This window comes from Heptranchias perlo, chromosome 23 (assembly GCF_035084215.1).
Source record: "Heptranchias perlo isolate sHepPer1 chromosome 23, sHepPer1.hap1, whole genome shotgun sequence".
Taxonomy (NCBI): domain Eukaryota; kingdom Metazoa; phylum Chordata; class Chondrichthyes; order Hexanchiformes; family Hexanchidae; genus Heptranchias; species Heptranchias perlo.
This window is the reverse complement of record NC_090347.1, coordinates 7,853,637-7,875,123: the sequence shown is the minus strand read 5'-3', so window position 1 is coordinate 7,875,123 and position 21,487 is coordinate 7,853,637. Positions and strand designations below refer to the sequence as shown.

The 21,487-nt window shown below is 41.7% G+C and overlaps 1 protein-coding gene across 2 annotated transcripts in view; it reads right to left on the bottom strand.

The window, feature by feature from the left end:
• arhgdia (Rho GDP dissociation inhibitor (GDI) alpha) overlaps positions 1–12,183 on the bottom strand; it is a 41,120-nt gene extending 28,937 nt beyond the window's left edge. Inside the window, exon 1 of one of the 2 annotated variants that reach the window (XM_068003933.1) lies at positions 12,083–12,183. The gene's annotated coding sequence lies outside the window, so the exon portion shown is untranslated. Of the gene's footprint in view, positions 1–12,027 lie in introns of both variants that reach the window. The other variant, XM_068003934.1, reaches the window with a different exon arrangement.
• Between the last annotated feature and the right edge of the window lie 9,304 nt (positions 12,184–21,487).

Genomic DNA, 21,487 nt, shown 5'->3' with positions numbered 1-21,487 from the left:
TAGGCTTCAATAGCCTCCTCTGCATCCCTTCAGTTCCCCCCACTGACCACTGGCTCATGTCCCATTTTGTGTCCTGCTTGCAAAGATACTGGTAAGCAGAACAGCTACATTGTTCAGCAAGATAAAGCAATCCTGTGGGATCATTTCACGCCAGCAAAATATTCCCTCATCCCAAAAAACAGAAAACGCTAGAAATATTCAGCAGGTCAGGCATCTTATGGAGAAGACAAGTCAGGATTGTAGGTTTAATCCTTCCTCAGAACTGGAAGATATTACAGATTTAAGTAGGAACAGAACAAGGAAAAGAGAAAAAACACAAGGAAACAATGAACTGTAAAATATTTAGGTGGGAACAGGAGATGGTTAAATGGCAGACGTAATATTAGCATGGGACAAAAAGAGACAATGAAGTCAAAGAAATAAAAGACATCCACAATAGAGTTTGTGAATAGCTAAAGGAGGATTGGTAGGTGAAAAGGGAAACACTGGCAAAGTGGAGTAGGCGCAAGTTCCCAGGAGTCTGAAAGAAAAAAGCAGGTGGATACAAAGGGTGCAAACCAACCTGTTAGTGTCCTAATGGTAGGTCCCTACCACAAACATCAACCTGCGACTTGCCCCCATCCTGTTTCCTTATCCCCATGCTTAGCCATGCTCATGTTTTGTTTTCATTTTATTCCCTAAAGATGAGACACAGTATTTGGTATATAAAGCACTTATGGCTTGATGTTAGGTGACTATTTACCAATCATTTTCTGATGAGGCAGTTGACCTGGCAAATCAGAAAACCATTTACTTTGTTAGGAAGATGGATACACCCTGGTGAGTCACGGTGATGCACTTGAAGCAAATGCAAGCACCGCTGGAATAGCCAGTCCATTCTTATGGTTTTTTGCTCAACTACCTTTGGAGATCAGGCAGTATTTATACAGAACATCCCCTGGAACTTGCACATTCGTTACCCACCAAAAGTTATTCCCTCAGAAGATTAAATGGATGGCTTAAGAAGTCTAATGAAAGGGTAAATTAGTGCAGTCCGTGGAAATAGCATAATGTCCTTTTCCAGTTCCATGCCTTATGTTCTTAAAATGAACAATCTTGATTTTTTAAGAATTCCTTCCATTGTGATGCAGTTAAAATATTTAAAATCAAAGCAATACCATAGATGATTACAAGTGGCAGCACATCACTTTACTGAGGCATGCATTATTCCATAGCCATTGAACAAGCACCCAAAACAAATCTGAGTATAAAAGTGCACTCAAGCCCACCTGAAACTAGAAAGTCTATTTCTACCACTAGGTGCCACTAATTTATAGTATTTATATATTTTTTTTCCCCTAAGATTTTCAAAGGCAAACCAACAACCCATGATCTAAATGATCAGTAACATTTTTCCCCCTTTGTATTAGTCATCCAAAAGGTTCCCCAGTGAAGGTGAAAATGTCAAGTTTTCAGAGTTAATGATTAGATACAATGTATTAAATCAGAACCTCTTAGCAGGTGCATGTCATTAACAAGAAAAGTGAATTACTCAAACAAAAGCTTCTCTTGAAAGTGTTTGCAATAATACTTGTGGAATGTATTCTTGAATTAGAGATAATCATCTGTATGTCTACTGTCTCACATTCAAATAGATCACTGAATATTCCATGGTAGGTTTGTGCACATTTTACTTTGAATACACTTCAGAACTTTTGTTTTTCCATTGGAGAGAATACTGAGTGAGAATACTGAGTGAGAGACATGATCGATGAATTCAAATTAAGGCCCAGGAATGTAGAGGATTAGTAAGTGGTATTTGGTATAGCATGGCAGAACCAGAGAACAGAAAGATAAGATGAAATGGGAGAGATTCAGGTGGGACACATGAAAGCATTACCAAGAGGATAGCTTATCAAGGGGTTGGGGGGCTTATGGGCAAGTAACTTAGATCTCTTCAAATCAAATTCGACAATTATCTTGGAGAAAAACAAACAATTTATAACTCCAAGGACAGCAGGAAGGTGGACTAGGTAGACTTATGATCTTTTCAGCTTTGAGATTTTCCATGTTTCTCTTTCAGTAAGACAGCACAACAGGCAATCGCAGATGTATAACTAAAGCTTACCACTAAGTAAGAAAAATGATGGGCTGTACCACCGTGACCACACAGCATAGATATCTGCAAATGTATTATAAAGCAGTAATTCAATTGAGAAGCTCACATCAATCAAAAAGTAAAACTCGATAGGCTAACCCCCAATTTTGCTTTACTGCCCTGCCACTTGTATCTATTTACAATGTAAAGTGTCATCTTAACTTGTCAATAGTTCAATTCCAACCAGTGTGAACTTTTTAAAAGAAAAAAAATGCAACAGTAAAGTGCATTCCTACTGTAATCCATCCTCAGTGTATATTTTTAGACTTTGTTCTCAATTCCATTGTTAGCTAGATTGTTCAGGGTGCTTGCCCTTCAATGGGAACAGTTCTAAATTTCCTTACAAGCTCCTAGCTATTCTGTGAAGGGAAACAAGATGATCAGGTTTTTGAATTCTTGTCTGCACACGTGGAATGCTTCTATCACCAGTCTCTTGTATTCTCTTCTGTGACTGGCTTTGCTGCACTAGTACCGTGCAATTGATTAAAATGACATGTCTGTTCTTAACTCCAGACTTGTCAATGCCTGATTCCAGCCCAGTTTCTTAAGCAGACTTCTAAAAAAACATACACCAGTGAATGCTTTAAATTATTTTCCTGACATTTATTTTACGAGAACATTTTCCAGTGTCTAAAAGATAAAAACTGCGCAGTGAGATGTAGGTCACTTGACAATCTTCAGTATTCTGGGGATCATGGAAAAAGTTCACTGGTGTATATTTACATTAGAATTATTACACTACAGTGATTAACCATTTCATCATTACTGAAGAGTTCTGGATGTGATGTAAATGAATAAGGACCAGCTCCCAAGTATAAAAGTATGAAACTTTGTGGTACAGAAACAAGATTTAATTAGCAACACAAAGTTTGGTAAAGCTGAAAATACATCTTCATTCGCCAAACTACTGGGCTAGAAACATTAAAATCAGTCACAGCCTGCAAAAAGGACTACAGGCTCTTGAAATGGCAATTGCAAATCAAGCTAAAGCTGTAAATGCTGCATTTACCAGACTAGAGTAACTGATTTCCTTGGATTTAATATACTTCCAGAATCAAATAAAATAACAATATGACCAAGTTCTCAAAAGGATAATTCAAGGATTACAGACACTCAGTTTACAGCATGTAAATCAAAGTAAATCAATAGAACTCCTAATTTTATCCTCTTAAACCAAACAAATTCTCATTTTAGATCCGGTAATATTGATATCTGGTCCTGAAAGGACAGGCTCTTCAGCAAAAAACAGTAAAAACTATGGAGAGGATTATTTAGAAACATGCAAGCTGAGCTATTTTAGTGCACGTAAAGATGGGAAAATATTTGAAAAACTGCACTGTGCACAACAGAAGTACAATGATGTCTGGATGAATGACAACAGCTAAGGAAAATCACATACAATTCTCAAAATAGCCACTCCTTATGTATATCACATGGCTGCTAGTGGGGATGAATAAAATTAAGTGCCCTATTTAAATTAATGGAAGACTAATTTTACATCCAGAATGCTAAAGGAACATGGGTAAATTTTGGTTGTATGCATTAAAGTTCAATTTTCTTGTATTTTCCTTCACTGGTAACAATTTTCTCCCTTCTCCTTAGGGCATCGACTCCTACCTCAGTATACTGAAGGCATCATAGCATGAACCGGTCCTCATGCAACTGGACTTCCAACAGTGGTCACCAGATAATATTCAGCAGTCTAGACATTTTCCTTCCCTAGTTCAGCTTTTCAGTGTTAACAGAGAGCCATCAAGAGGGTCACTTCTCATTTTCATTTTGGAGGGGGAAAAAGTGACTAGTGATGAAGTCAGCATTGTAATTAACTTTCTATTCCCTTTCAATTAGCCAAACAAAAGTAACTTTTATAAACAATACACCATTGATCATATATACACAATACAATCCATTTCAAAGCAGATTCTTCCACACTAGTTACAACTTTATGAAGAAACCATACTGCACTTTCCTAATAGTTTTAGTATTAGCACAGGGCGAACAGATTTACTTAACAGGTGGGCACCAATTCATGTGTAGATTCATAAATGCAGCATAATTATGTTGATGCATTATATCAATTTGAATGTTGCATCTCCCTATCAACAATAATTCACCCTTTACAGTCTATGGCCTGAGGTTATTTATTTAAAAATAGCTTCTGTGAACACATCCCAAGGATAAGACATAAAAGCGAAATTAAAGCCTCATCACTAAAAATACAGGGCTCGTTATAGGCTTAAGTTAAGGTGACAAATTCATTTCAAGGGCAAAGCACTAGCAGACATGATGTAACCCACTCAGCTTAGTTCTCAGCAGCAACCTAGGGTCCAATTGAGATGCCAAATGACCCTCAATCTGAAGGTGAATCTGCACAATTTGCTGTCAGCCATGACGATCTCAGAAAAAAAACCCACCATACCAAAGGATGCCCTCCCACCCCAAGAGACTTCCCTTTATTTTCATACTCAGTAAACCAAGTGATATTTATATACACATATTTACACATTTATTGTGGTAAAAGTGGCATAATCTTTCAAGCCTTGAAAAATCTGGCATCTATACACTGCAACCCCTCAACATTTGTAAACAGGAAAGGAATTACATGGAACTCAGGTGTTTCAAAGTTAGATATGAAGTTTGAAAAGCGCGGTATTTAGATAGATTTTACACATGGAAAATGAGCCTGCAATATTTATCCATCATCTTAAACAGAAATATAAAGGTAGATACAGGTGGCTCAAAATGAGAGTGCAGAGCTTTTGATCAGTGAGACTGAAAAATGTTCACGTTAATAAATCTTTAACGGTGGTTATCGAAACTGAGAAAATCAGGACCAGCTGGGGACTACTGCTGTGATTCACAATATAAATGACAGCCAATTACTTAATGAGCATCTCAAGAGCAGAATCAATGACAATTTTGATTTAATTAAAATCAATTACCTTTTATAAAATGTATTCAATAATCCCCAAGGTGACAAGAGAAAGCAAGCACCCCATCCTATTTGTACATTTAATGAACATTGAGAGCCTTCCCACACTAGATACGCCAGCTAACATCACACTGTTGCCATGCCAGCACAAGTTATAGTCAGAACATTTGTAATAAAGTAAACTGGACAATACTATGTTTCAATTTATTGTGCTTCAATGTAATTTGTTCTAAAACATGTATAATTATTGGTAGGAAACAATGCATCAATTTTAATTACATATCACCCCTGAAATTCTAAGACGCACACATTAATTAGAAGCTCCTGCTTACGTATGCTGGTCAGTAATGATAGAATTAGTCAAATAGGAACATGCTTGTATTTAGCACAAAGAATGCTTTAACCTTAATCAAGATTTATACACAAGCAAATTGATACAAATTGTGAAATGGTATAATACTCCAAACCTGCCACCAAATTTAATTTAAAGCACCTGATTTAACTTCATCCAATACAGTCATAAATGCTCAAAAAGACACTAATTGATGTTGCAGTCAAATTAGTTCTCATTATTTGGCACAAAAAGATGACTGAAGCTACTTAAGTAATACAATTGTCTTGGGATACACTTCAGGTGGTCACTACAGAAAGAAATCAACTTTAGAAAAGACACTACTTTCTCCTCCTACTAAGGGTCCTGACATCACAAATTATATACCCAGAGACAGGCAAGATCAGAGCCATTTGCCAACTCTTGTTCTCACTGCTATAAAGGTGCTGAAACCAGTGGATTGGTGTTATTCAATCCCTTGAATGGGAAAAGCCTGCCTCTACACAGCACTTGTCCTGGGCTGAGGTTGGGAAATTCATTATATGAGGATCCACAGGTACACAAAGCCTCTCAAATGAATTCAAAACATAAACCAGAAACTGGCCACCTTAGAACAATCGGCATTCAGGGAATCGGTGACTGCACAAAAAGTACAGAAGGCACAGCAAACAAAAGTGAAAAAAATACAATACAAAAGAACCCTACATGTAGTTCTAATTGTCCACCTTCCTCTGTGACATACCATACTAAACACTCATTTTCAGTTGTTAAAAGATAAATGGACAACAGGAGACAAAATACAAAACTTTCAGAATCAGATTAGAAGGGGACTATCACTATAGTTTTCTCTTTAGCAGGAAAATAGCTACAACTACCCACTCTCAACTGGGAGACTGGAGTTTGAACAAGTTGCATCCAGGGGGAGGTTAGTAGGGAAAGAAGGAAAAAAATGAATGAGAATGAATTGCAGTCTCTTCTCATAATTCCAGTGTCCCTGCTGGTTGGCAAGGAAAGAGCATAATCAACAGAAGTGTCATGGTATAAAACTCATTACAGAATTCCATTAATTATAGGCTTTCCCAGGAAACAAACTGATTTGTATTTCATTAAATCACAAGATTTGCAGAAACAATAAAATTACCATGGACTATTACAGTATAATTTTTTTTTAAATAGAGAGCTCCTAAACATTTGCTAAAAAGCTACAACACTGGAGAGATACATGCAAAACCCAAGCAGTTTGTCATACAAACCCCTCGTGTTCCAACCTTCGCACTTCCAGATTCAAGTGGTTTCTTCTGCTTTCCCTTCTCAATGCCCAAAAAGAGTTTTCATTTCTCGAGATTGTACATAAGAGGCGGAGAGTGATAATCAGTCCCAATTTCTTTAAATTCCTGCCACCTTATTTACATGCTGAATTCCATCTCCCCACTTGTCTTGTTGGTTCCATAACCATAAAATGAAGGGGGGGGGGGGGGAATTGCACAAAAAATATACAAAGGTTGACATGAAATGAAAAAGGTGAAAGCAAACAAGGCAAAAGCTGTCAAGAATAAAAGGCAAGTAAATCTAAAATGCAAACATAAAACTGATCTAAAGGATTTAAAAGGAAGTTAAAAATGGAAATTAAGCAAAAAAAACATGGATGTAATGTAATAGGCTGCAGTACAAAGGAGTTGCAAGTGGTAGACATGAATATTGCTTCTGTTCAGTATCAGGTTTTTGAATTACAGAAAATTATGGCTAGTAACTCCAATATAAGGTGATCTTATTGGAGCTCCCCTGCAAGGTCAAAAATAAATCTTGCTAGCTTTGACAGCAGAAAAGCAAAAGGATGTTTCTGTACCCAACTCATCCTGCATATCTAAGGGATACGGGAAGGTACAGAACTAGTTTTTGAAAAACAAGTTCTAGATGCTCAATAAAATTAGCATTTTTAAAAAAAATTTAGGCTTCCAATGGGCTCAGCTTTTAAACCGAAGATTGAGCACTGTTCTCGGTTAATCATTTATTTGCTACCATACATATATTAGTGTTATTGCACTCACATTGGTCACTCAGTAATTTAAGAACTGGCCCTGGTAAGTTTATTCACAGGCTCAAAGCCTCATTGCAGTCAAGTGACTGAGGAACACCTTGGATCACTGATATGGTTACAAATCTTTCTTTGGCAGCATTTTCCATTTTCAAGACAACAGGACCCAAACTGCTAATTTAAAAATCAACATGAATAGTGAGAGTTACATAAGGAAATGATACACACCAGTCAATGGTTTTTAAAAAAGCTTTTAAAAGCTGATGTATGTGTGATGTGACAGATGGATCCAAACAACCAAACTAGAAAAATTCTTCATACCCAGCAGCTATTGACAAGTTTATCAAAGTAGCTTATGAAATGCACGCAAGCAGCTTCCTCTGTATCTAAACCAAAAAGACCAGCCATGTTGCAGTGCTTTCACTGATCCATCAGACCAAACCTATTATGTTGCTTAATTTACTGGTCTTGGCTACCTATTAACTTTGACATAAAACATTTCAACTGAAGTAGCCCAGTCTCAGATTACAACTGCTACAATAACCACTCCTATGACTTCGCCATTGACTTTGTATCTATCAACTTAAATGACACACACCATTTAAACATTGATTTTATTGTAACTGCCTTCCACTGCATCTGGCTCCTGTTCAAATACAACCTTAGTGTAATGTGTTTATGTATATACAAGGGGAAGCTAGGTAAGTACAAGAGGGAGAAATGAACAGAAGGATATCCTGATAAGTTTGATGAGTAGGGTTGAGGGGAGACTCATGTGGAGCATAAATGCCAGCATAGACCAGTTGGACCAAATGGCCTGTTTCTGTGCTGTAGTTTGATACAATTCGAGGTAACAAGTCCATGCCAGTGTTTATGCTCCACACGAGCCTCCTTCATCTTGTAGTGCTCTGCTGGTTCACCTGGAAGTATCAATATATGACAGCACTGAAATGTTAAGGAAATTTTCACTTGATATCTGCAGTACAAGAACAGTTTCTGGAGCATGTCTGTTAAAATGTTACCACCCCATGGAGACAATGTCACAGTGTTACAAAGCAAAATTACTGAACTATACGAGTGGCAATTTTAGTGGTGGGTATACTGTACAGGATATTTGTAGATTTATTTTCCTGTGTTTTGGGGGAGGGGAAATCCTCTCCCCAGAAAATTGATTTGACAATATTTGGTGCTTTTTCCAGCATTTTCAGAAATACATGACATGTATACTATTTCATATGAGATTATGTTTACTGCTTCATAGCGCTGAACAGAAAACTTTAATGAATACTGGACATTGAGATAATTAACATAATATACTTGTTTCAGTTGTTCCTCATTGTATTATTTCAAGCCCAGAAATTACTGGTGATAGCAAAAAATACTTACATTTAAACAATATTCCTTTGTCTGCTATTTTGACGCAGGTAAGCATTCGTCCACTAATGTTAACAGTAAATTTCAGGCTTTGGTCTCAAAATGAATCAACACCATAAAAAAAAACTTAAAGTAAATGCTGTGGAACCATATGATATTCAACAGAAGATGGCTGCCGCTTCATTTGACATTCTCTCATTTGTTGCATTGTGCTTTTGGAGCCCATACTGGTCCAATCTGGTTCACAATGTGACATGTTTGAGACACAGACTACAGCTCTATTATAATTTCTCTAAGTTTCATTATATCATAATTATTCTGCACCTTCATTAATATGCAACTCTTCAAATTAGGGTCTAATTCAGTGAGCAATGCTATATAGTTTTACCTGAAAACAATCAATTAGAACCTTGCCTTCTGAAGAGGCTGATAGAGGCAAAGACTATTTGAACAATTGGTGGAGATACACCGTTTATGTACCAAGAACCATCTGTAATTATCTTTATCTACCTACATTAGTAATACTTATTTATAATCTATAATATGGAATATGTATGAATGCAGATTAAGTCTAGTATGATAGGGTTTAGGTATAAAGGATAACATTCAGCATGTATATGCATGTGGTAGATATGTTTGAGGAATAAATATTACATCCTCAGTCATACCTGAGCTGCCAAAAATACACCTATTTTGGTAATTACGATTCAAATATATTTCCAATCTCAACTATACAACACGCGCGGGGTGGGGGGGGGAAAGAGAGGAGAAAGAGAGAAAAGTAAAGCAGAGATTGTGAGCAAAATAGAACAGTTCTCAGCAGCCAGTTCAGGAACAGCAAGGCAAAGCTGGAAGCAGGTCATCTGCCTGACATCAAGTCCTGGTTTGTTACCTCTGTTGGAAAACCATTCTTCATAACGCAGCATGGTCTCCCCAAACAATAGGTTAAACTTACCAAGTTCTTTCATGATCCAATGTATTTCTAACAGCACTAGATTATTAGGAGCTACTGCCACTATTTCCTGGTTACACCCACCCAGCTTAGCAGATATATCTCAAAGAAATAGTTCACATTTGGCATCACTTAAGTTTCTTAGTTAAAAAAAGTACAATGTTGGGGCTAATATTTTAGCTCCCAAGTCGACCAATATTGGTGAATTCCACTACTGCCCAAAATTTGAAGCTTAAATATCAAATTGCAAGCTAGAAATATACATATTTAATACATTAAAAGTTTGGCACATCACACACTGTCAGTGCCACACTTTCCCCCTCACTTTGTTAACACCCCTATTACTACAAGACAGCAGGCAACCCCACACCAGATCTGCTAGTACAAGAAAGACTACTTCCTCTGGTTGCGGATTCAGTGACAAGGGGTCAATAAAACTGTTCTAGAAGTATTGGAAGACAGGTTAAGACAAACTTCTTTAGAGTTGATGGAGCATGGAATGCTTTTCCAGAGGAAGTAGTTGATGCAGACACCATTACATCTTTGTAGGGAAAAATGTGTAAATATTTGAAGGTGATACAGGGCCATGGGGAAAAAAGGACAGTGGGAATTAGAGATAACTTTGGGATAGCCAGCAAACACCATGGGCTGAATGGCCTCCTTCTGTGGTTATATATTAACACTTAATCAATTAGCGTGTACAGTGGCTTCCTGGAAGGTACCAGAAATGTGAATGGCGGGGAGAAATGGCATATGATCTGAAAGAAGGAAATCACCACATTGATAGCTAGATGCCCCTGTTCCAAAGCAGTGCTTTGAGTAGATTATGGGAGAACAAAAATAAACGGTATATCAAAACGTACGCTGTAAAACCAGGACCCGTCACGGCGGCCTGCAAATCATTTAACCTTATTTGCAAATTATGGCAAAGAATATGCATGAACAATATGGCCGGCTATCCTAGCATGCTGCAACCCGCTTTCTTTAGCAGCTGAAAAAAGAAAAATTGAATAGCACGAGCCCGATACCTAAAGTCATGCGGCATGTGTTATATGGGGCAAAGCTTATGCTCCGTTCTGTGATGTACAACAAAGCACTGCTCTCATTTTTTGCCCTCGCTCTCGTGATCGATGAAGCTTATGCAAAGGTAACTTTCGAGCTCCGTTTAGCGGAGACGGAAAAATGAATTAGGAACAGGCGGCAAATCGCTGCTATTAAAGAAAAGAGCAATATCACATTTCCTGGTCGCTGCAAAAGCTGCATAGCCGAGGAGCGGGCGCCAAGACACCGCCCTGCCATGAGAAAGGGTTAGAGACGGGGCAGTAAATGGGGCCATCAGTCACACAAGGTTTATTGCCCGTACAGGTTAAAAAGCAAAAAAAAATGCAACTAATTAAAAGTGCATTCATGCCACTTACAGTTAACAAAAAAAATTGCTAATTGAATCCGTGTTTAATCACACAGCCCGGGTGGCACTACCCAGAGGATTGGTGCAGGCCCCAATTATTAATTGATCCTAACCTCGCCGCGATAATTACACATTTTACATTTTTTCCTTAAATTCTCCCAAAAAAATTTGCAAACTAGGAAGTGACCCGCCATATTCCTGATTCATCAATCAGTTGAAAAAAAAAACTCTCCACCGTGCAAGTCATCTTCCGGGGTCTATTTTTCTATCCCCAGGCATTTATTTGAATTTAAAAAGGGATTATTCCCTATCTCCACCCAATCTCTTCCCTCCCCCGCCCAAATCAGGTGCAAATTCGATTGAAGCGGCAGAGGCGGCTCGCGCGCGCTCAGGGCTCCGGATTATGGGCGCCGGGCCGCGCGCTCAGGGCTCCGGATTATGGGCGCCGGGCCGCGCGCTCTGGGCTCCGGATTATGGGCGCCGGGCCGCGCGCTCTGGGCTCCGGATTATGGGCGCCGGGCCGCGCGCTCTGGGCTCCGGATTATGGGCGCCGGGCCGCGCGCTCTGGGCTCCGGATTATGGGCGCCGGGCCGCGCGCTCTGGGCTCCGGATTATGGGCGCCGGGCCGCGCGCTCTGGGCTCCGGATTATGGTCGCCGGGCCGCGCGCTCTGGGCTCCGGATTATGGGCGCCGGGCCGCGCGCTCTGGGCTCCGGATTATGGGCTGCCGAGCCGTTGGACGCCGGGCCGCGCGAGCCCACACGCTATTAACGGTCACTACACCTCTCTACAAACAAAAACCCCACAGTCGCCGGGCGATGTCACCGAAACAGATTTCCGCCGCTTCCCCCTTCCTTACCGTGCTCTATATATATATATTTTTTAAAAAGAAGCCTTTGGGCTGCAGCACAAACCTCGCCTCACACCAACGCTCTGCCGACACCCAAATGAACGGATCGGACCGACTCTGAATGGGTGGGGAGGGGGCGGAGATTCGGAGCCAGCACTTCCGGCGGGGTGGGGACTTCCGCTCGGAGTGGCGACACCTGCCGGCGCCTTCAGGGTAACGCGCCCGGCCCGGGCCGCAGTCAGTGGCCTCAGTGCTCCTGAGGTAAGAGAGGTTGGCAGGAATTGGGGAGACTGGGGATGGGAAGGGTGGAATAGGTTTTTTTTTAAAAAAAAACAAATTGCACTCCCCCCCCCCCCTCTGTAACATCAGCCCGTCTTCTGCTTAAAGCCGCAGCCATACATTTAACCCCCTCCAGACTTGATTATTTCAGTGTTTTCCAGGCTGGCCTCCCATCCTCCACACTTTTACTAGAAAGTGTAGAAGTCTTTTGAGGGCAGGATCGGGCTAGGCTCTAAAGAAAAGATAAATGTGGATGAGAAAGGTCATTTGGCCCTTCTTAACCATCCAGAAATAAAACTACAATATCACAGCATCCAAATGTCCTTTGCCTCCACTAACCCAACCCAGGATTTCGTCCTAAGCCTTGACCCCTGTTTGTGTGAAGAACCTCCTGCAACCAGTCCTAAATTTCCCCCTTTCATCAGCATGGACCTGTGTTCCTTGTTCTTTTGTCAACCTTGGCTTAGTGGTGGCACTCTCACCTCTGAGTTCAGAAGGCCATAGGTTCAAGCCCCATTCCAGAGTCTTGAGCACATAACCTAGGCTGACACTTCAGTGCAGTACTGAGGAAGTGCTGCACTGTTGGAGGGTCAGTACTGAGGGAGTCCTGCACTGTTGGAGCTTGCTGTCTTTCAGATGAGATGTTAAAATTGCAGTTCTGGCTGCTTTCCCAGATGAACATTAAAAAAAATCTCATGGCATTATTCAAAGAAGAGCAGGAAGATCTCCCAGGTCCTGGCTAACATTTATCCCTCAACCAAAACAGATTATCTGGTCATTTATCTCATTGCTATTTGTGGGTCCTTGTGTGCAAATGCAGTTGCCTACATTACTAAACCTCAAAAGTACTTCATTGGTTGTGAAGTGCTTTGGGATGTCCTGAGGTTGTGAAAGGTGCTACATAAATTTAAGTTATTTCTTTTATTATATACCTCTGGGAACCCCTCCTGTCTCATGCCTGTAGAAGTTTATTCATTATGTCTTCATAACTAGGTTGTCTGACACTGGGAATCATCCTTGTGATGGAATTGCCTCCTGATATTGTCTTGATTTTTCACATCAAGAACCATCTTTTGGCTACTAGTTGCAAGAAAGGAAAACTGGAAAAAAGTTTCCCAAACAATGAGGTCCTGTTGTCAACCTGGGGATGAGACGCATCGGGTGGACAGGAAATATTTCTCACCAGATGTGAGGGAAAATCAGAACTAGTCAACCCGAGAATGGTCCTGTATGCATCTTAGTAGCAGACTATAGACAGGCACTGGAAGAAACCTGGGAGCAGTTATCCAACCTGTCCTCAATTTCAGGATGAGCAACTGTTATAAACAATTAAAACACACATCACCTGGACCCCTTGATTGAATTCCGGCCTTACATCCATTCCTGCGTATTCACCTGTGCTGACATCACTGTAACATCTGGATCAATGTAATTTTCGCACTACTGTGAAATGGCATTAGCACTGCTTTTATTTTATTGAGAACACGGTTTATGAATGAAAGGAAATGCAGAAAAAAATGGAATTTAGAAACCACACTCCTGGTGTGGAACCTTTCCTGCTAGAAGCACATATTTAGAATTAAGTCGCATGGTGAAGTTCCCGATAGGCGCTCCAGGCGGGGAAGGCTCCACAGCCAGAGTACAATTTAGTAAAAATTCCTCTTTATTCTCAGGAGTTCAAGTGATGGCCATGAACTATTTGAACTTTGAATTTTGTTTCCGTAATATATTCATCATATTTGCTCATTACTCACTTGTTACTCATTCCTGACTATGTGATATGATATTCAGCTAGCAAACAACTAGCTGATCCTAACAAGCCCAGACTAATGACTCACCCCAGCTCACACTCAACCCTGGTCTAGGCGGTATTTCTCATTCTAAATTCAGCCATTTATAAACAATATATTACGAAAACAGAACATTTTAGTAATTTAGGTCATTTTGCCCAACAAGCTCCCGATTTTTTGTTGCTTTCTCTCTTGCCGTCCCACCTTCTCACCAGGTCCCTCAGGCTCCTCTTTCTCCACATATGCATCCAGTTGCCTCTTGAACCTAATTATATTATTTGCCTCAGTGGCTTTCCTTGGTGAGTTAGTCCACATATTTATCACCTTTTGTGTGAATAATTGGTCCCAAAATTGGCTGGAATCATTTTCCTAAATTTGAATTAAAAATTGCAGCTCCCCTTTGAGATGTTGTTCCAGTGTTTTAAATCCTGCAGCAGCACAATGGGAGCTATTCTTCATGTTGGAAGCGTACTGCAGTTATGAAAATGAGGTTGACCTTGGAAGTTCCACTAGGGACAGTCCTCTTTCATTCCAGTAGTTGGACATCCCTCCCTCATCCGCCACTGGACCAGGCTCTCACATCCAAGCCAAATTCTGACCTCACCCGACAGCCACACTTTTCAGCAGTGGTCACTGGATAGTGACCAGGATATAGAAACCATGGCTGACCTGGTTTTAAAACTTTGGCAGGAAAAATCAGAGAGCAAGTTATTATCTTAATGGCGAGAAACTGGAAAGTACTGCAGTACAAAGGGATCTGGGGGTCCTAGTGCAAGAAAATCAAAAAGTTAGCATGCAGGTGCAGCAGGTGATCAAGAAGGCCAACGGAATGTTGGCTTTTATTGCTCGGGGGATAGAATATAAAAACAGGGAGGTATTTCTGCAGTTATATAAGGTATTGGTGAGACCGCACCTGGAATACTGCATACAGTTTTGGTGCCCATACTTAAGAAAAGACATACTTGCTCTCGAGGCAGTACAAAGAAGGTTCACTCGGTTAATCCCGGGGATGAGGGGGCGGACATATGAGGAGAGGTTGAGTAGATTGGGACTCTACTCATTGGAGTTCAGAAGAATGAGAGACGATCTTATTGAAACATATAAGATTGTGAAGGGGCTTGATCGGGTGGATGCGGTAAGGATGTTCCCAAGGATGGGTGAAACTAGAACTAGGGGGCATAATCTTAGAATAAGGGGCTGCTCTTTCAAAACTGAGATGAGGAGAAACTTCTTCACTCAGAGCGTAGTAGGTCTGTGGAATTTGCTGCCCCAGGAAGCTGTGGAAGCTACATCATTAAATAAATTTAAAACAGAAATAGACAGTTTCCTAGAAGTAAAGGGAATTAGGGGTTACGGGGAGCGGGCAGGAAATTGGACATGAACTTAGATTTGAGGTTAGGATCAGATCAGCCATGATCTTATTGAATGGCGGAGCAGGCTCGAGGGGCCGATTGGCCTACTCCTGCTCCTATTTCTTATGTTCTTATAAAATAAAACTTATTTGTGAATCCACAAGGTACTCAACCCTATCACAGTGGAGTTCTGATGAAAGGCCATCGACCTGAAATGTTAACTGTTTCTTTCTCCACAGATGCTGCCTGACCTGCTGAGTAATTTCCTATCTCAGTTTTAATTGGTTTAGTGAGGATGGTTTAACTGTACCATAACTAAATTGTTTGTTTTCGAAAAAGGCTTAAACTGTCTGGAAGAAACAGCTATTTTGGGGGGTTTTATACTGTCTTATTAAATTCATCCATTTCTAAAAGAGCTCTGACTTCCAGTTCATCAGTGTAGTGCACTGAGTCTTTTGTTTCCTACTACTAATGAATCTCCTGTGGCATTGCTTACTGTAAATTGGATGATTTGCTGTTTTAGAAAAGAAAGACTTGCATTTATATAGCGCCTTTCACGACCTCAGGACATCCCAAAGTGCTTTATAGCCAATGAAGTATTTTTCTAGTATACTCACTGCTGTAATGTATGAAACACAGCAGCCAATTTGCACACAGCAAGGTCCTACAAACAGCAATGTGATAATGACCAGATAATCTCTTGCAGTGATGTTTATTGAGGGATAAATATTGGCCAGGACACCCAGCTCTTCTTCAAAATAATGCCATGGGATCTTTCACGTCCATCTGAGAGGGCAGATAGGAGCTTAGTTTAATGTCTCAACTGAAAGACAGCATCTCTGACAGTGCAGTACTCCCTCAGCCTGGATTTTAGGCTTAAGTCTCTAGAGTGGGACTTGAACCCACAGATCTCCATATCTCAGAGGCAAGAGTGATATCACTGAGCCACAGCTGACACAAGGGCAGGAATGTCATGATACAGGCTTCTTCACATCTTTTTCCAACACAAAAGCCGGTTCCCATAGGCAAGCCTGCACCTCCTATGAACTGAAGTAAGACCACGTGCACAAAGTAATCTGGGATAGTGTGAACAATAAACCTATTTATTGTTTCTGGGTTACATATGGGATTTTCACTATATGCCAGCATCATTTCACAAGATGATTAATAACAGATAATTTTGGAACAGGCTAAACTACAAAACAGGTTTATTCATGGACTGAGTCATTTACTTCAGTAAACAGTAACAGTGAATTGTTGAAGTCAGTCCAAATAACAGAGCAGCTTTGAATCACTTGATGGAAGGATTAAACAGACAATCAGTTTAGTTCCTCTGACTGGCTTTCTTTGATGCTCTTTCAAACAAAAGATAAATACTTCTCAGGATGTCCAATCCCTACCGGTTACAGTTTTTCTTAGAATTGCATACATGTTCCTACCTACTGAGTCATGTCATGCCTCTGTATCTGATGTGAATCGATGAAACCCATAGCTATCCAGTTTATCAAAAGTCTATGATCTTTATACTCATAACACATTTTGAAATACAGACTTGCCTTTGAGAAGTCAATCTGTGATGTCGAGATACTTCACTCAAACAATGAAAAAAAAAATAAGGTACCTAACACAAACACAGGGTTATGCAAACAACACCTGTAGCATCTGACAAGTGATGTTTATATTTGGGTATCCTCATTAGATTTTGTTGTTCCTTAATTGCCCAATGATACACTTCAATTATTTCTAGCGCTTGTATGCGCTCAGGAATTGTTTTCTCAGACGCTTACATCTGTTTGTAATCAACAGTATTAACTTCTTTCAGGCATACTTCATGCAGAGCCAAAAAAAAGCTAGTGCTTAGAATGCACTATAGAAACTATTTTAAGGGTGGTTTCTTTCTTAAAAGAACCTGTCTTTAAGCTACAAAACACATTACAAAGAGGAAGCCAAAAACTATTGACAAAAATACCCTATTTTTGTTACAGTGTGTTACATCATGTAATGCATGATTTATTAATCTGTTGCTAGGATGGAACTTTGTCCCTTTAAGGCTACAAGTCTAAATGTTGTTAAGTAAACAGAGCTTCAGGGCAATCAGAGTTTAATTGTTTGGTGAAAGAATTCTGCAGATTAGAAAATACTTGCAAGTTTCTGGTTCCAAGTTAGAAGCACCAGCACTTTTTTTTTCTGATGTTTGACAGACAAAACACATACTAAAAGCAACATTTTTAATTGTACAATAGGTGTTTGAGAAATCCAGGTAAATGGGTAAGGATTTAAAATGAAGGTTGCTCTTTTTTATAGTTGTGGACTGCAAATTTTCCACACATTAGCTGATAAAGAAAATTCCCTTTGGTGTCAGGGCAGTATGTTTAAATATTAATGAATGCCAGTTGTTGTCAGACAGATATATAACAGATATAATTTGTAATTATGATCATGTGTGTAAACAGACTGAGGGAACCGAAATGGCTTTATATCAAAGATACTTTGCTGAATAAATGTCCTGGTTCTGGTTGCCAGAAAGAAGGTAATACTGTTCATTACTAACAGATGCACTGTACACACCTGGGAAAACAATCACTGAGTGCACCCAAGTGTTAGAAATAATTAAAGTGTATTACTGGGCAATTAAGGAGCAACAATCATACTGGAGAGGGAGCATCTTCTCTTGAAGGATACGTTTTGAGACTATGGACTGTGTTCCTTTAGATTGGAAAATTGCACATGACACTCCGCTATTTAAGAAAGGTGAGAGAGGGAAACAGGGAATTACAGACCAGTTAGCCTAACATCTGTTGTCAGGAAATTACTAGACCCTATAATTAAGGATTGAGTGACAGAACACCTTGAAAATTTTCAGCTGATCAGAGAGAGCCAGCATGGATTTGTAAAGGGTAGGTCATGCCTGATGAACCTGATTGAATTTTTTGAAGGGGTGACTAAAGTAGTGGACAGGGGAATGTCTATGGATGTTATTTATATAGACTTCCAGAAGGCATTCAATAAAGTCCCTCGTAAGAGACTGTTAGCTAAAATTGAAGCTCATGGAATTGAGGGCAAATTATTGAGCTGGTTAGGAAATTGGCTGAACGGCAGAAGACAGAGAGTAGGAATAATGAGCAGGTACTCAAATTGGCAGGATGTGACTAGTGGTGTCCCATAGGGATCTGTGTTGGGGCCTCAACTAGTCATTGTATTTATTAATGACTTCGATGACGGGATGGACAGCCACATATCCAAGTTTGCCGATGACACAAAGATAGGCACCATTATAAGCAGTGTAGATGGAAGCATCAAATTAGAGAGATATTAATAGATTAAGTGAATGGATTTCAATGTAGGCAAGTGTGAGGTCATTCACTTTGGACTTAAAAAGGATAGATCAGAGTACTTTCTAAATGGTGAAAATCTCAAAAAGTGGAGGTCCAAAGAGACTTAGGGGTCCATGTACATAGATCATTAAAATGTCATGGACAGGTACAGAAAATAATCAAAAAGGCTAATGGAATGCTGGCCTTTATATCTAAAGGACTAGAATACAACTGGGTAGAAGTTATGCTACAGCTATTCAAAGCCCTGGTTAGGCCACACCCGGAGTACTGTGTTCAGTTCTAGGAACCACACCTTAGGAAGGATATATTGGCCTTGGAGGGAGTGCAGTGTAGATTTACTAGAATAATACCTGGAATCCAAGGGTTAATTTACGAGGCCAGATTACACAAACTAGGGTTGTATTCCCTGGAATTTAGAAGATTAAGGGGTGATTTAATCAAAGTTTTCAAGATATTAAGGGGAACTGATAGGGTAGATAGTGAGAAGCTATTTCCACAATTTGGGGAGTCTAGGACTAGGGGACATAGCCTAAAAATTAGAGCCAGATCTTTGAGGAGCAAAGTTAGGAAACATTTCTACACCCAAAGTGTGGTAGGAATTTGGAACTCTCTTCCGCAAATGGCAGTTGATGCTAGCTCAATTGTTAATTTTAAATCTGAGATTGATAGATTTTTGTTAACCAAAGGTATTAAGGGATATGTGGCTAAGGCAGGTATATAGGGCTCGATTTTAGGGTCGGGTTTCCTGCGGGTTTCCAGCGGGGGGGCCCCGAAAATCCCGATATGAGGTCACGTGACCGGATCGCACCGCGATCCCGACCACTTCCGGGTTCCCCGATGACGTGCGGGGCTGCATGCGTGGCCCCCGCTGGTGGGAATCCCGCAGGCAATTAAAGCCAGCGGGGTTCCACTTGAGAGTACTTACCTTGCTTGTTGAGGTCAGTTAATGAGCTGAATCAGCTGTCAAAAGAGGAAGTGTGGGATTTTACCTGCATGGCAGCGTGTTTCCCACACTGGGGGAAACAGTCTCTCTCCAACCAGGCGTGTTGCAGCCAGCAGCCTGTGGCAGGTGCCAAGGTGCACCCCACGGGGGAGAGCCCTCACCCACGCAGGAGGCCACCGCGTCACATAGGGCAACCCCTGCCCCCCACCACCCCCCGCCAAGCCAGAGGACAGACCGACACGAAACTGCAGCCCCAGTCCGAGGAACCACCCACCTACCCTGCACAACCCCTCAGACCAACAACGGCCAGATGGGTGGTGCGTGGACACCCTCGGAGGACGAACAGCATGACCAGCCCCAGCAGCCTCGCAGTCCACGCCGTCCGCCGCAGAGACGTGGAGCCCCCCAACACAGGGTTGTTGCACGCCCACCTGCACAGCAGGAGGGAGGGCTACCGCAGAGAGAGACGCATCGCAGAGGGCACTACCCTTGCCACATGGTCCACAGACCGAGGCGAAGCTCCCCGGACCTCTCCGAGCAGCAGTGCACACGTGCTTACCTGTCGCTGCCAAAGTCACCACTGCCCTCCACAACTTCTCCTCCGCATCCTTCCAGGGTGCAGCCGGCTACACCGCCGATGTCTCTCAGTGGTCTGCGCGGAAGAGCCCTGCAAATACACCTGCACCTACTCTGCAGTAACACGATGGGTGGCATCAGTGGTGGGTCCTCATAGTGATACCCAGGAGCGGGCATTATTGGACACAACAGACAGTATTCGCGGAGACATGGCAGTGGTGGTGCCAATATAATGTGTGCTGTTTGTTGCTCTGAAATTCAATATAGGTACCACCCATGGCAAACCCTCCGACACCCTTGTGCACCCCCTTCATGCTCACGAAATATTTGCCTTACGCTGCCTACTGCACATATGTGATGCATGCCCTGTGGCTGCAGCACAGGTGGTGGCAGGTTGAGTGGGGCTGGCCGTGAGGGAGATGCACGAGAGGGTGAGTATGGGATAGAGCCATGAGATTGTATGAGGATTGGGTCGCGTGTTAGTGGCAGGATGAGTACTGGCGAGGTGAGTAGGTGGAGGTAAGATGAGGATGGGGTTTGAGTGGGTATGAGGGGTGATGTGACAGAGTAGTGTTGGCGGTGCCGAAGGAGATGTGGGGTTGGGGCAGTGTTGTGGCAGATGGAGTGTAGGGGAAAGACTTCGTGTTCTCACTGTGGCTGACCTACTGAGGTCATTGCAGCGCCTCCTGCACTGTATGTAGGTGGGCGATATGTTGGTTGCGCAGGTGACCCCCTCTGCCACCTCGAGCCAGGCCTTCTTGGTGGCAGAGGCAGGCCGCTTCCTCCAGCCCGCCGGGTGGAAGATCTCTGTCTTCGCCCTCCTCCTCACCCCATCTGATGATACCTGGGGTGAGGCATCATTAGACTGGGAGCAGCCTTCCCCCTGGGCTGCTCCATGCTGAAATTTGTTCCATTGGTTGCAGCATCTGTCAGTGGAGGACTGCCCCTTTAACTAGAGAGCCTCCAGCTGACAGATCGTACTGCGCATGCGCAGCCCGCCCGACGCGCAGACCAGCAGCGTGGACCCCGGAGGAGCAGGTAATTGATTCCTATTAGTGTGTTGCCTGCTACGATCGCGCGGGCAACCCACTAATTTCACCGAGCGTGTTGACCACGCTCCCGAAACCCAACCCGCCGGAAACCCGCAGGCCTGGTAAAATCGAGCCCATAGAGTCAGGTCACAGATCAGACATG